This window comes from Papio anubis, chromosome 7 (assembly GCF_008728515.1).
Source record: "Papio anubis isolate 15944 chromosome 7, Panubis1.0, whole genome shotgun sequence".
NCBI lineage: Eukaryota > Metazoa > Chordata > Mammalia > Primates > Cercopithecidae > Papio > Papio anubis.
The window spans coordinates 17062615-17076657 of NC_044982.1; the positions used below are offsets into that span (position 1 = coordinate 17062615).

General features: G+C 44.8%; 1 protein-coding gene across 7 annotated transcripts in view; it reads left to right on the top strand.

Moving 5' to 3' along the window:
- The window catches only part of FOXN3 (forkhead box N3), a 466737-nt gene that overhangs the window by 123648 nt on the left and 329046 nt on the right, over positions 1 to 14043 (top strand). For 3 of the 7 annotated variants that reach the window (XM_009212111.4, XM_009212112.4, XM_009212113.4), the window contains exon 2: positions 10279 to 10381. The gene's annotated coding sequence lies outside the window, so the exon portion shown is untranslated. Of the gene's footprint in view, positions 1 to 625; positions 2479 to 2506; positions 2664 to 5978; positions 6302 to 10278; positions 10382 to 14043 lie in introns of those variants that run through there. The other 4 variants (XM_017961453.3, XM_017961451.3, XM_017961452.3 and 1 more) reach the window with 4 other exon arrangements.

Below are 14043 nucleotides of genomic sequence, written 5' to 3' on the forward strand. Positions count from 1 at the left end.
GTGTGGGGAGATGACAGTCAGCATCTGGAATGGCTTACTTCCTTAGGGAGGCTAAATATAATAATTACTGCTGCTCCCAATCCCCCTTTCACTTCCAAAGCCCAAGGACCCCGCCAGGTGTCTTTCCAGTGCAGGGCCCTCTGTGAGGAGTGGTGTCAGGACTGAGGGCTGGCACGCCTGGGAAGGAAGGTGGCGCGGGGTGTAGTGAGCAGGCTGAGATGATGTGCTCTGGGAGTGCTTGCTGCACTCAGCCTAAAGCCTTGGGAGAAGAGAATGGGTGGGTGAGGTCAAAGAGGAGGATTTGCCTAACTTCCACCACCAGCCATAGTTAATCCCCAAACCAATTAATCTGATACTTAGTGTCTATCCTTTTATAAGTATTGTTAACTATAGTCAAGTACTTTTTTTTTTTGAGATGGAGTTTTACTGTTGTTGCCCAGGCTGGAATGTAACGGCGCCATCTCGGCTCACTGCAACCTCCGCCTCCCAGGTTCAAGAGATTCTCCTGCCTCAGCCTCCTGAGTAGCTGGGATTACAGGTGCCCACCACCACACCCAGCTAATTTTTGAATTTTTAGTAGAGATGGGATTTTACCACATTGGCCAACCTGACCTCGTGATCCACTCGCCTCAGCCTCCCAAAGTGCTGGGATTACAAGCAGCCAACTGCATTGTGAGCACGCTTAGGAGCAGCACGGCCCCTACAGAGAGCACTGGATCAGGTGACCCAGGCGAGGTTCTGACATTTACCCAGTGGCCTCAGACCAGTTGCTGATTTTTGGAGCCTCATTGTATCTTCTGTGAAATGAGATGGGTAATACCTGCCAAGATAATTCATGGAACTCCCTTGATAGTCAAATGAAATAACCTACGTCAAAATGCTTTGTGATATTAGGAGAATGCAAGGGCATTGATAATGGCAGAGATTTGAACTTGAAGCAAATAAGAGGCAGAAGTGCAAAGTTAATGGAAGGGACTGCAGTTTTCATTCTCGTTGCTGTGGTTCTGCCTCTGAAATACTGGTCATGATTAGTTAAAGGGTAATCCTTACCTGCCCTGCTAATACTTGAAGACTAGGCTTTCTACTGGACCCTAACATATTTTTGAGATTGCTTTTAAAAAGTGATGAATTTCTTTAACCAGTAAGGTGTATATATATCCATTTTCTGTTCTGCTTTATTTTAGGAATGAGTTTATTATTATTATCATAGTAAATAGCCAAGCATGATTCAATTTAGGAAAATAACAGAAAAAGTTTGCTCATCTTTTGTAGGCTAATTTTGCCATAATCTCCACAAATAAAGTAGTGGTTTCTTTAAAATATGCCAGTTCGAGGTCACAGAGCTGCACTTTTAAAGCTTACAATTGATTGTTTAGTGCGAAAATTGTATTCAAGTGAAACACATCAGCATGCAAATCTAAAACGTGGCCATTTTCATCTAGATTGAATATTATTAACCAGCCCAAGGGATATGATGTAATTAAGATTTTGAACAGCTTACTTTTGTCTACTGTGATGAGTATAACCCCAATATTTAAAGCGGTTTACCAGTTGAATAATGAGAAGGTGGCCCAGTGCACCAGTAAGCATACATTTTGGCTTTTAGGTGCAGGGAAAGAGTTTGACTTTTCTCCACAGGTCCAAGCATCGATAAGGGCAGAGATATGAACTTGAAGCAAAAAAGAGAATGTTCAAATTCCAGGAAAATCACATTTCTTTCTGAATAATGGCAGATTTCCATCTCATTGCCTACTCACTCATTTTAATACCTTCTTGCATGGGTTTAGGAATCAAGACTAAGTGGGGACAGATGAATCCCTTGTTAAGGGTTTATGCTTTTGCCTAATTAAAACTATTGGGTTTATAGCCTGCTAATGCAGCTCTACTTGGAAGGGAGAATAACTCTTAGCTTGGATCCACTTCAGAAAGTTTGCAAGGCCTCCCTCTGCCTTTCAGAGAACTGAGAAGGCACATTTCTGATAGCATCTTTATTCCGGTACAATTCCAGGATAACTGTTCTTCTTAAGGGAGACAAGATGCTCACCTTTTCTGTCCTTCCCACACCGTTTTAAAAGAAAGACAAAGTTCTTTATTTCTCCCAGGAGAAGTTCAGGAAAGGATCCATTACAGAGCTGCACCACCTTAAGCAGACAGCCGGCAGGCTAGGTTGGTACCATGGCTCGTTTCAGCCATCCGTATTTTCAGGTGTACCATATGTATTTAGTACATCATTTGATAATGCTAAAAAAATATTAAAGCAGTGTGAGACTAAAGGAGAAAGAAGATGAATGTTAGCATTCCCCTGGGGTTCATGGGTGAAGGAATTAACACAGCGTGGCACTCTACCCTAGCTGTGTTTGTTTCCATGGCAACAGCTACGTACATGTTTCAGACTATCTACAGTGACACAGTTGCAGAAATAGTAGCTTGCAGGTTTCTGATATCGCATCAGTGGACAGGCGGCATGCACTATATTAAGTAAGTGTAAAAGAATTTAAAATATAGCCCTGGATTCAGATGTGTATTAGCTCAACCGAACGATGTGTCGGGGGTTGCGGCATTCCCCTTCTGCACGATGGCAAAATCTGGGCAAAGTTGAAAGTTGCAAGATTCCAGTCAAACAATTGTTCTTGCTTGGGTAAATATCCTCAAATGAAAAAAATGTGAGTTACAAAGGTAAGAAAATGGACTTGGCAGATGACTTGTCAAAGAAGGATATTGTTAATGAAGCTTTTTTTTTTTTTTTTTTTTTTTTTTTGCAGGGGGGTAGTGATGGATAAGAAATGAAAGCTTTGGTTGGAAATAGCTGAGTCTCAAAGCAAATCGAATGTGCAACAGAATCTTTTTAACAGCTGCTGAGTTTATGGCAACTAAGGTCTTTGAATGTATCACTGTAGAAATTGCTTTTATATCAGAATGATCAGGTGAGGAGCAGAGAGGTTGATTAGGTGTGCAGTTAAGGGGAAATCGGGGCTCCATTGTCTTTTCCGAAAGCTTATGTAAATATCTCATTCTCTCCAAGCTGACCCTGGTTTGTCTTTGACATTTGCTGCTACTTTTTAGTACCATTTGCTGGTATCTGTGTTGATCTCATGCTGCCACATTGTAACCTGATATGACTTCAGTGTTGGCTACAGAGCAACCAAGTAAAAATGATAGACTTTGTAAGTGTGTGACTTTGCAACCAAATTGTACAGTAATTTAGGAGGAGTGTTCAAATGAGTATTTATTTGCCTGCTAGACCTCTACTTTTGAATAGCAGCCTAGGTATTAGGTTAATGGATTTCAATGTGCACGTTATGATTGTGGGAGCTTTCAAGTATCTTGTAGTTCAATTTATACTGAGTTTTTAATGTCAAAAATTTTTTTATTTATGCCCATTATTGGATTTAAGCCTACATTTACCTCATAGTTTTATTATTCGTGTATCAGTGAAGAGAATGTAAAATGGCATGGTAATTTAAGCTAATCTATTCATTTGAAGAAGGTTAGTTTTCCGACCATAGGTGGACTTTTAGAAAAAGCGATGCAGACAGCACAGCTCTTTGGGCTGTATGAGACTATTTTTGTATGTGCACAGGGAACTATCAACAGTATGTACTGCATATTATTCTTCATAGTCATTATTTGATTAGATGTTAAGAGAATACCTCTGAGGGACTCGGAGCTTCCGAGCACCCTTGCATGTGGAGGGCTAGGACGGGTTTTGGATTATAAACCAGGGACTTGAACCCTGGAATGTACCACACCCCAGTGAGTAGATACAGTGTGGCTTTCTAAATAAGTTGATAAATGAAATCAATGTTGAAGTTTTCCATATATGCCCATGTGTAGTCTGAGCAATCCAGAGATGGGAAGTGAAATTTGTATCTTCTATGGGAGTTGTTTTTTGGTTTTATTGTATTTTGTTGAGACAGGGTCTCACTTTGTCGCCCAGGCCAGACTGCAGCGGTGCTATCTCGCCCCACTGCAACCTCTGCCTCCTGGACTCTAGCAATCCTTCTGCCTCAGTTTCCCAAGTAGCCGGGACTACAGGCACACGCCACCATGCCCGATTAAAAGATCTCACGGCCGGGCGCGGTGGCTCAAGCCTGTAATCCCAGCACTTTGGGAGGCCGAGACGGGTGGATCACGAGGTCAGGAGATCGAGACCATCCTGGCTAACCTGGTGAAACCCCGTCTCTACTACAAAATACAAAAAACTAGCCGGGCGTGGCGGCGGGCGCCTGTAGTCCCAGCTACTCGGGAGGCTGAGGCAGGAGAATGGCGTGAACCCGGGAGGTGGAGCTTGCAGTGAGCCGAGATTGCGCCACTGCACTCCAGCCTGGGTGACAGAGCGAGACTCCGTCTCAAAAAAAAAGATCTCACTATATTTTCCAGGCTGGTCTTAAACTCCTGGGCTCAAGCCATCCTCTCGCCACAGCCTCCCAAAGTGCTGAGAGTATAGGTGCAAACCTTGGGAAACTTTTCAGTGGTGATTCATACCGAAGGCAGCTCCATTCTCAGAGGAAGAGCTGCTCTGCCCACTTGTACCCCCCACTTCAGTGGAGTTTTAAGACCCATCTTTGGGGTAGATGGGAGGGCAGACCCCCGTCCCCATGCCCTGGCTTGCCTGGTGTGTGCCCCATGTATCCTGGGGCTTCTCCATGTGAAAGCTGCATAATACTATGTGTGCTTAGCACCCCCAGGCTGAGGGGACCAAATAGCATTGGTAGGAGAGAGTTTACATGACGTTCTGTTATTGTGTTTGAAGGACCTTGGAAAACTTGGGCTCAATAACCTGGGACTCTGACACTGGAGAGCAAAAAACTTTCAGTGAACGGCTTGGATGACTAGTTAAACTTTTGTTTTTTGGGAAGTGCTGGAGCAGGCCCTTCCAAAAGTCAGGACATTTGTGTATTTTTTTCATCATACAGAAATATTTTCCAGTGTAGAAACAAATGAAAACAAAACACCCGTCTATGCTATTTTAAGTCTTTCGTAAGAATAGAAAAACACACGAACCTAAATGTAAAGCACTAGGCCGAACTCGTCATCGGAATGTGAAATCTTGGCAGTACTTAGAGGAAACTCAATTGCTTCCATTCAAAGGGCCAGGAAATTGATTTAGAAAAAAAATAAATTTGAGGGATTCCCAAATAGTGGCAAGGTGGAATGACTAAGAGAAACATGAAGGTATGGACAGATCTTATTCCCAGTCATCAATGGTGGTAAATGGTCCGAAGAAACCCCCAAGGCAGAGCTCATCTGGAGTCTCCATTGCCCAGGAACTTCTGAAGATTCCCAGAGACCACAGGATGAAAGGTTGGCATCCAGGGCTTTCCACTTTGAGTTCCTTTCCAGCCTCTCGTCTCACTGTGTCTTCTTTTCCTTGGGCATCCTGTGCCCCTGTCCTTGGGTCCTGAATACTGTGCCCTGACCACACTTGGAAGCACATCGGCCTTTGCTTTCACTGTTACCTCTGTCCGGATGTCTATAGTCCCATCTTTGCTTTGCAAAGCCCAGTTTAAATTCCGCTTCCTCTGCAAAACCTTACAGATCTCCCCCTTTCACTAAAATGAGTTCTCCATCCTCCATGTTGACTTAACCATTTCTTTGTCAATGATTGTGGCACGTATTGCATTGTATTAAGATTAGCAGTGGCCAGGCACAATGGCTCACGCCTATAATCCCAGCACTTTGGGAGGCCGAGGTGGGTGGATCACCTGAGGTCAGAGTTTGAGACCAGCCTGACCAACATGCAGAGACCCCGTCTCTACAAAAACAAAAACAAAAACAAACAAACAAACAAAATACAAAATTAGCTGGGCATGGTGGCGCATGCCTGTAATCCCAGCTACTCCAGAAGACTGAGGCAGGAGAATCGCTTGAACCCGGGAGGCAGAGGCTGCGGTGAGCCAAGATCGCGCCATTGCACTCCAGCCTGGGCCACAAGGGCAAAACGCTGTCTCCAAAAAAAAAAAAAAAAAAAGAGATTAGCAGTGTATCTCCTTAACTAATATGTCAATGTATTAAAGACAAGGGCCATGACATATGTACTTTTGCAGGATTCGCCATACTTAGAATAATACTGTAATGGAACTCTTGTATTTAATTGAATTCTTAAAACCTTGTAAAGATATACATTGTGGACCAGTCGTCAAATGCTCCTGTTCTTTGTGCAAAGGGAATCTGTTGGCTGCTGAGATTCCAAAGGCTATCTCTGTCACAGCACCAAAAGCATCTGGACCCATTCAGCCACTTTCAGATGCTTCCAAACTTCCTGCTGTTTGTCATCGGCTAAACACATGGAACAAACCAGGTGAATGGCTGATCTTTTTCATATTCATAGAATCATTAGATTTTAGAGCCAGAAGGAACCTCAGGGAACTAAATTCATAGAGGAGAGAATTTTAAACCTGAACCATCAAGTGACTTCTTCAAAGCGAGAGAGTTGGTTAACGCCCCAGGTGTGTGGACTTAGCTTAGCCGACAATACCTCCACACGCTCCTGTCTGCCAGACCTTCTTGGCATGGCCGTGGGTTCCACTTAAGGCATCAGGGATCAGCTGGTGCTTTCTGCCCATGTCTGGCTTGCTTTCTATATGTAAACACCGTCATCCAACAACAATTCGTTCACCACTCTATGCTAAACACTGATATCATTGGGATAGAATTAAAAACAAAAGTGGACTGGGAGTTGAGCTCAGGGGAACTGGGAGCAAAGCTAACAATTCATTAGCCATCGCTGAGGACACGGCAGCTGCTGAATTCAGTCAAGTTCAGACCCTTAAAAAGAGTGGAAAAAAGAAAGCACATGCCTCCCAGCGCCTGGGCACTGCATCGCCGGGCCAGCTGGGCGCAGCACTGTTGCAAAAAGATCTCTTCGTTTTCAGAAATCTGAGCCTCCGACCTTGCAGACAGGGAGGGGAATGTGGCTGCAACTTTACTGCATTTGGCGTTACGTTTTACTTCTGCCTGCAGTTGTATCAGACACAGCTCCTGTGTGGAGTCCATGAGGATCTGAGGAAAGAACCAGCCCTCCAAGCTGACATAGGAGCAAGCTGTCTCAAGAAAGATGTGCGTGCGTGTGTGTGCATGCGTGTGTGTGTGTGTGTGTGTAAGGCTTGCATCTGAGGCTGACAGGCTTTTTAAGAGGAACTCTTGGTTTCTGTGTAAATGTGTGCCTCTTCTGCCCAGAGTTAGCCTGTTAAGGGAATAAAGCTCAATTCAGGTTTCCGAGTTGGGAGCCTGATTAATCTCTCTGCCAGTTACATATGGAAATAAATTAGTAAATGGTCCATCTGGGACTAAACTACTGCAGAGATGATAAATTATTGCCATTGTATATGTCGGTGTTGCCGAAGACTGAGTTGTGTTCACCAGGAGCTGCTAAAAGATAACTGGATGCTCTATCGTGGTTAGAGGAATAAAAAAAAATTTTTTTAAATTACAAGTAAAAGATTTACCTTGAAATGCTTCTTGGGAGAATGGTTTGGTTGATGCCAAGTTTGTTCCTCAGAACTGCTGTATCTGCACATATTTAAAAGGAGAATCTCAAGGGCATCGAAACATGTTGCTTTTATATTTTCAAAGGCCGATAGGATAACAAGTGTTAATTAGTAGCCAAATGCCTCGATGAGGAGGATAATTCTATACCTTTATATAGTATGGTACTTCATAATTTTCCCGGCAACTTCATTTCTATTTTCTTATTGAAATTTCCAAGAAGGTGGGGTAGGTGGGTGCCTCTTTTTCTTGATAGATGAAAAACGGAGGTTGAGGGGGTTTAGTGCCTTGTCCATAATGACTCAGAAAGTTGAGTGGGAAAGCTGGCATGGGTAAGCAGAGACTGCCAATTCTGAATCCAGCTTCATTTCAATCCGAGCCTTGGTGTGACATGAAAAACATTTTCAGTACCCCCTTGTTCACCTACCAACATCAGGAAATGAAACCTATTTGTGTCCATTTTCTAGAAGCAAAGCCATACCCACTTGATCATGAAAAGTATTTTTTCCTCTAATTGGAGGTGTATTAATTTAACTTTTTTGGTGATTAAGTCATGCCCGTCTCAACTTGAATGACAGTATTTTTTTAAAGCTAAAACCAGAGATGTTCTCAGGGGCTGTCAAGGCGTGGTAACATTTTGCCCCTTTGCAGAATGGTCCGAGGCGACTGTGACTTCCAGATTCTTGTATCTACTTTAAAATTTTGTGTGTGCGTTCTTCCTCCTGGACAAACCTTCTGCTGTTAATCCGTGAAGCAGTTGCAGTTCTTCCCTCTAGAAAATGCACTGCCAAAAGTATAGAAAAGTAAACTGGATGTAGATTTGTTTTTTTTTTTTTTTGAGATGGGGCAGTGGTACGATCCTGGCTCACTGTGGCCTTGACCTCCAAGATCAGATACGCCTCCCTCTTCAGCCTCCTAGGTGGCTGGGACTACAGGCCTGCACCACCACACCTATTTTTTTGTTTTGTTTTGTATTTTTTGTAGAGATGGGGTTTTGCCCTGTTGCCCAGGCTGGTTTTGAACTCCTGAGCTCAAGCGATGTGCCCACCTCCGCCTCCCAGAAGTGCTGGGATTACAGGTGTGAGTCGCCATGCCTAGCCCAGACATCAATTAAACATAAGCCACTGGTGCCTGCTGGGTGGCCTTTACTTGAAAAAGAGGAGCCCCCAGTCTGACCAACATGGCGAAACCCTGTCTGTACTAAAAATACAAAAATTAGCCCAGGGTGGTGTTGGGCGCCTGTGATCCCAGCTACTGGGGAGGCTGAGGCAGGAGACTCACTTGAACCTGGGAGGTAGAGGTTACAGTGAGCTGAGATTGTGCCATTGCACTCTAGTCTGGGCAACAGAGGGAGACTGTCTCAAAAAGAAAAAAACAGAAGAAGAGCCCCTCTCTCTTACCTGTCTGCACTTGGAAGTAACCTTGTCTCACTCAGATCACCTTCAACTTTCTCGTGTATCAGCCAGACCTGGTTACCTCGTGCCCCCGAATAGCCCTCACGCTTTCCAACCTCTGGGCCTTTGCTTCGGTTGCTGTCTGGTTTTTGTTGTTAAAATCCTGTCCTGATCTCAAGGCCATTATTATTGTCTTCACGATGCCTGCCTTTCGTGGCATCCCCCACTCCTCACCCCAAACGGAAACAAATATCTCCTTTGTCTTGACACTCTCCAGCCGTTAGAAGAAATAACACGGTCTGCCAGTACTTGAGTTGCTTGTGTATGTGTCTTATTTTCCATAGTGGACAATACATTTCTCGAGGGCAGGTTCTTTATCGTCTCTGACTCTTCATCCCTCCACGATGCAATCCCTAGCTCTACGCTTTGTCCTTCCAGGAGCTTAAGCACAAAGTAGAATAGGGTGATTTTATTTTACAACAGAATGGCTTTGTATGGGTGGATAAATTAATGATCTAAGGTATATCAGAATCACTTGGAGGGCTTGTTAAAACACAGATTTCTGGGCCCTACTTCTGGATAACGTATTCTGACTCAGTAGGTACTGGGTAGGGGCCAAGAATTTGCATTTCCAACAAACTCTCAGTCAGTGTTGATGCTGCTGTTCCAGGACCCACAGTTTGGGAACCGCCGATCTAATTAATATACTCCTAACATTCTCAGACGACAGCGCGTAGGTTAATACCATTCATTTCATTAGAGAGTTCATTGATTTGTTATCCTTGAGGCCCCGGTTAAAAAGATATCTTCTCTCAGAGATTATTATGCAATCTGTCTCATGTACCAGCTTTCCTGTTTTGCAAGATTACTGGTTAACCATGGCCTAATAACTTGCAGCCCATTTAGTGAGGAGTAGAGCCAGAGACATTTCATTTTACAATAAAATAGAGTCATCGACTTTGCAGCCTGTGCACTTGGTCTACCCTGGGGATCAAGGCTGGTCCGTGGGGTGGAATGCTGGCCTTGAGTGCTTGTGGGTGCTCTGATGTTTTTCCTTTATGTAGACAAGTGTTTGAGTAGCAGCTGTAGTACATAAAATGATCTCACAAATGTCTCAGTGGCAGTTGTAGCAAAATAAAATGATCTCACATTGAGATGGCATGTATTTTCAAATTTCTGGATCTTCTTATGCCCCATGAGACAGTTTAAAAACACTCCATAGTGAAAGATCCAGTCTTTTAATAACGATCCAAGAAATAAAGAGGTACTGTTACAATTGCTTTTTCACTGAAGTGCGTCATTTTCTAGAGTCAGGCCAGAGATGGCATCCATTGTGGTTGCGAGGGCTCTCTCTGCTGCTTCTGCTTAATTCTGACTTCCTACTGCTCCTCTCCAGCAGCCTCTAGAAGACCAGCGTTCTCGTGATCATGGAGGCCCCTCTGTCCCTTCTGTGACGGGAGCAATGCTGACCTCAGTTTCCTGGACCCATTCCGACTCAGGTAATTACACTGCCTTCCCCAGTTCGCCATGCCTTACGTAGACTGCGCTGAATAAATGAAATGCCAAAGCTATATTTAAATGCAAATGCCAAATTGATGATTTCTCCATCAACTGGTATTCTCTCCCGCCTCCCCCAGTCTTCTTAATGATCAATTTATGCAGCTGATCAGACTTGACAATGTGGTCAATCCAATTTAGGCATTAAGATGATTAAAAACATTGAATCACATCTTTATTTAAAATTCTGGTGTAAGTCGTAGAAATACAAAGCCACAGGAAGATTGCTGGGAATTTTCACATAGAAATTAGCTTCTAAATTATTTTTGTTGCCACAATCTCATGTTTTACTTTAATTGTATTAATCTTTCTAATGTTGCACTTTTAGTTGCGTTCAGTAAGTATTGAGAATCTGTTGTGTGTTCTTGGGACAGGTGGGGATGGAGAAGTAGAAGACTGGCTCCTCTCCTCAGGGAGCCCACAGTTTAGGCAAAGTTGATTCACTCATAAGAAAATGGCAGATGGTGCTAAGCTTAGGGCCAGGGCTGTGAACTAGTGGTAGTTCCTTGGTTCAGGGAATGGAGAAGCTTTGAGGATTGGGACTGAAATAATTAGGGAAGAATTCATGGACCAGGGAGGGCCTCAGTTGGGCTTTGTTGCTGTGGATCATTTGGCCAGGCAGAAGGAAGAGGCGTGGCATTGAGCCTTGAGGGGAAGACAGGAATGAACCGACCGTGAGCCCAGGCAGTGAGGGCCTGACTGCCTCAATCAGAAGGTCTAGAGGACCCAGATCCTCTGGCCCAGCTAGAACCAGACTCCCCGTCAGGGGTCCCTTAAGGATCCTGGAGTGGAGCCCGTTGGGGAAACTCTACCTTCCCTTTGCAGAGGGGCTTTGGCTGGCAGTGTCCTGCTGGGGACAGTGGTTTCTGTTGCCCCCACCCTGGCTTGGCCACTGCTTTGCTGATCTTTTCTGCTTCTCTGGGCCTGTCCACACCCTGTCTCTGCCTGTCTACCTGATTATTTACTCTTCTTTCACACACCTGCCACCCTCCGCTCTGAGCTCTGCCTGGCCTTTGGGGCTTGTCAGGGCCCTGGGATGAGCTCTGTGAGGTCAATACCTGGTAATTCACAAGGGGTGATTCTGAGAAGTGGAGCTGCAGGGGAGGAAGCATAAGTTAAGAACACGCATTTATAAAGTAAGGCTGGGAGCGCATCCAGAGGGTTCTGAAAGCCAGAATTCAGGGAGGGTCTCAAGGGGGAGGGCTGAGGCTACAGTCAGGGATGGCAGCTAAGTGCCCTGATTAATTTGGGCATGATGCAGTGGATCCTGTCCACCCCTCACTCTTCCCTAGGGCTGCCCTTTGTTTAGCTGGTGGAAGCAGTGGTGGCTTTCACTGCCCTGGGCCTTTTTTTTTTTTTTTTTTTTTGAGACAGAGTCTTGCTCTGTCGCCTAGGCTGGAGTGTAGTGGCACCATCTCTGCTCACTGCAACCTCCGCTTCCCAGGTTCAGGCTGTTCTCCTGCCTCAGCCTCCTGAGTAGCTGGGGCTACAGACGTCCGCCACCACGCCCGGCTAATTTTTGTATTTTTAGTAGAGATGGGGTTTCACCATATTGGCCAGGCTGGTCTCAAACTCTTGACCTCAAGTGATCTGCCTGCCTTGGCCTCCCAAGGCACATTGTCCAAAGTGCTGGGATTACAGGCATGAGCCACTGCACCTGGCCTGTCCTGGGTTTTAAAGGTGCTACTGAGAGTTGCCAGCTGAGAACCCCATCGCTGCCAGTTGGGCCCTGCCTGGCCACGCACCATCTGCCTTCCTGGACACAGGTGTGCAGAAGCTTGGGCCTTCTGGAGTCAGAGCCTGGGATCACCAGCCACCAGGAAGTGGAAGAACTAGAATCGCAGTATTTGTGTTCTCCTCCCACTGCAGAACTTGCCTAATAGATTGTTGCCACCCCTCCTAAGACCAGACCAGGAGTTGGTAAACCACAGGCGGCCCAGGGGCCAAGTTACTGCCTGCCGCCTGTCTGTGCACTGCCAATGTACTAAGAATGGTTTTCACATTTTTCAGTGGTTGGGAAAAATTAAAAGAATAAAATTTTGTGCCTCATGAAATGTATATGGAATGCAAATTTCAGTGTCCCTAAATAAAATCTTATTGAAACAGAGCCATGTTTGTTCATTTCTGGATTATCTGTGGCAGTTGTTGCCCTTACAATGGCAGAGTTAAATAAGTGCAATGGAAACCATGAAATATTTACCCTATGGTCTTTTATGGAAAAAGCTTGCCAACTCCTGGCCTAGCCAATTGTGTGACATAAGTGTTTGCGAAATTTGATGCGTGGAGCTTTCTCCCCATTAAGAAAATAGGTTGAAAGGATGAGTAGAATTAGAATAGGAAAGAGCGGAAGGGAGGGATTTTCTGGAGTGAGATAGCGAATTGGTCACACTCTAGTTGGATATTTCCATTCATCTTTTTAACTTAAAATAAAACCTAGATGCAACATGAGGCCATTTCGTCTTAGGGTTGTCTGTAAGATGAGGCATCCAGACTTCTTGGATTAACCTAAATGTTGGAATAAATCAGCACCAAATTAAAACAAACCTTGCATTTTGGAACTTTTTTCTTTTTACTTGGCTCTGGGTGTGAACGATTTTATTTTAAACCAAATAAATATTTTGTTTTAAATCAAGTAAGCCTTGAAGGCTTACCATGAGTAAGCTATGGCATTTAATCTTGGCAATGCTTTTTCCCAATCTGGTAGGATTTTATGATACTGTTGAATGAAAACTATAGTAAAATATGTGGGTTCTAATCTTACTAACCGGCTGAGCCAGGGCAGGCAGTAGTATATTAGGGTAAAAGGTATACCCTGGCTGGGCGCAGTGGCTCACGCCTGTAATCCCAGCACTTCGGGAGGCTGAGGCGGGCAGATCACCTGAGGTCAGGAGTTCAAGACCAGCCTGGCCAACATGGTGAAACCCCGTCTCTACAAAAATACAAAAGTCAGCTGGGTATGATGGTGGGTGACTGTAATCCCAGCAACTCGGGAAGCTGAGGCAGGAGAATCACTTGAACCCAGGAGGCGGAGGTTGCAGTGAGCTGAGATCGCGCTATTGCACTCCAACCTGGGTGACAGAGCGAGACTCCGTCTTAAAAAGAAGTACATCCCACATCTCAGGGGCTTAGTACAACAAAAACTTATGTCTCATTTGCCCAGGGATTGGGCCAGTGTAGCTCTCTTGCCTCCAGTATTTTGAGGTCCCAGGCCTCTTCCATCTTGTGATATCTACATCTCAAAACATGGCTTCCTGGCTGCTGCAACATGTGAAGGAAAGGGTTGAGAACGTACACCCATTCTTTTTTTTTGAGACAGAGTCCCACTCTGTCACCTAGGCTAGAGTGCAATGGCGCAATCTCAGCTCTCTGCAACCTCCGCCTTCTGGGTTCAAGCGATTCTCCTGCCTCAGCCCCCCCAAGTAGCTGGGATTACAGTCATGCGCCACCATACCTGGCTAATTTTTGTATTTTTAGTAGAGATGGGGGTTTTGCCACATTAGCTAGGCTGGTCTTGAACTCCTGGCCTCAAGTGATCCACCCATCTTGGTCTCCCAAAGTGCTGGAATTATAGGTGTGAACCATTGCACTGGCTCCATTCTTTTTT